The sequence below is a fragment of the Austrofundulus limnaeus genome, unplaced genomic scaffold (assembly GCF_001266775.1).
Source record: "Austrofundulus limnaeus strain Quisiro unplaced genomic scaffold, Austrofundulus_limnaeus-1.0 Scaffold48, whole genome shotgun sequence".
Lineage (NCBI taxonomy): Eukaryota > Metazoa > Chordata > Actinopteri > Cyprinodontiformes > Rivulidae > Austrofundulus > Austrofundulus limnaeus.
In genome coordinates this window covers 2,505,361-2,507,305 of record NW_013952450.1, presented here as the reverse complement: position 1 = coordinate 2,507,305, position 1,945 = coordinate 2,505,361, and the positions used below count along the sequence as shown (strand labels likewise).

At 35.6% G+C, this 1,945-nt stretch overlaps 1 long non-coding RNA gene across 2 annotated transcripts in view; it reads left to right on the top strand.

Moving 5' to 3' along the window:
• LOC106517442 (uncharacterized) overlaps nt 1–1,655 on the top strand; it is a 6,275-nt gene extending 4,620 nt beyond the window's left edge. For both annotated transcript variants that reach the window (XR_001310209.1, XR_001310210.1), the window contains exons 2-4: nt 550–661; nt 931–1,037; nt 1,520–1,655. This is a non-coding gene — a long non-coding RNA (uncharacterized LOC106517442). The remainder of the gene's footprint in view (nt 1–549; nt 662–930; nt 1,038–1,519) is intronic.
• Nucleotides 1,656–1,945: the final 290 nt, after the last annotated feature.

Here is a 1,945-nt window from a genome sequence, read left to right as displayed (position 1 = left end):
TTATTACTTAGTTAAATTTTCAACAATTTCCCACACTTAATGAACACGTTAAAAACAAATTCATGGAGTCAAAAAAAGCTACCTACTTGCTCCCTTTTGAGTCATTTAAGATTTGTTTAAAGGCTATTGGGATGCATAATCAGACTTTAAAAGACAGCTATGTTGAAGTACAATAAAGCAAAAAAAACATTGAGTGAGAATATTCACTGAAATGAGTTCAAGTGTTCAAATAGAATGAATGAAAACAGCAGGAGAGACACAAAACTCAGTAACAGGTTGTGCAAGCGTCAGTGACTGGAGTCAAGTCTGTTAGTAGAATATGTCATGAACTAGATTTTAATGACACTAACATGATGTCTACAAGGGATTAATTTCTGGAGTCAACACARTTTGTTTGTTTAGCAACATTAAATCTTAATTTAAAAGTAATAAAAAGCATCTGGTGATATGCATCCCTTCAAGRAATGCTGGGCTTTCAATTTCCTTAAGCTTTCAGAATATATAATTCCTGTCACGCCTCCCTCTCCATGACTACACGATTCCTTCCAGGTGGTCTCAGTGGACTGCAGCTCTTGCAGCAGCTCTCTTCTGTCAAAATGCCTCATTTTGACGACGCTGCACCGGCACCATGCCAAATGATCAAGGAGGACGCTAACAAGTGGTGAGTTTGAACACTTACAGGTGACGCAACCTTTCTTTTAGAATAAATTCAAAAATGTAAAACTGAATAATGAAGTTGTTATTAAACATATTTTAATTACGTGTAATGCAAATATGGGGTCAACAAATGTGCGCTGATGTTAACTTTGCAAACTTGACACAAAACACAGAGATCTTACAGAGTATATAACTTGTAATGGGCGTGAATCAGAGTGAAACCTCGAAGGTTTGAAAGCTCAGGCTGCTTTTGTACGTTCAACTCTGTTCCAGCCTCAGAGAAAAGAAGGCGGTGGACTGCAAAGATCTGATGGTTGCCTTCCAGGTCTGTGTAAAAACTCTGTCAGCGGGAGCTTAGTTTTAAAACATCGATTTAAAATGTAAGTGTGAACATGTCCTGACCAACACAGATTTCCTGTTTTGTGTTTTCATGTGTCTGTCTGTTAGCAAAATGTTGTAGTAACCAGACAGATTTTAATGAAACTTGCAGAAATTAACCATTGGATGTTCATTAGCTTTTGGAGACAAAACGATTCAAATTGGCCACCCCAGCCAGCTCAACATAGAAAACACAAAAATGACTATAATTCAGACAGTTTAGCTTAAAACTGTGTCATTACCTATAGTCAAAACACTGTTTGCCTGTTAGTAAAATATCTCATGAACATGTGAATGGATTTCAATGAAATTCTCAGAAACAAATCAGCGAATGTACATCGACAACTGAAGAACTTTTAGAGTAAATGCTTAAAGACGCTCAAGATTTTACATTCAAGCTCAAAGTTTGGTCAACTGTTTTTATGTATTGTTACCCTTGGAGAAAAGATGTGGAACTAACTCACTCCTTTTTTGTGTGTCACAGCTTCTCTTCAAATACTTTCACTTCAGTGTTTTAACTCGTTTCACTGGATTGAGACTTTTAAACCATGAAGATTACACCTTTGATTCTTCCATAATGTTTATCTTTATCAAACTGACAATAAAATGAATACAATTAACATCTAGATTTTCCTTTCACAAATAAGCATGGTTTTTGTGTGTTAAAAAATGACTGGATGAATGTCTTTCCTGTTGAAATCTATGGGCTCTTTATGTGAGATAGTTCTTAGAGTTAAGAAGATCTTGTTAATCTCTTCTTAATCCTCACATTAGAACCTGCACAGAGGCAATATAACCTTACTTTTTCAGCCTAAGCTCCTCCAATGAATACGGGGATTATCAAAATGTAAGATTACTCATAAAATGACYAGGAAAAACATGTTTTATTTTTTAAGGGACACAACTGACA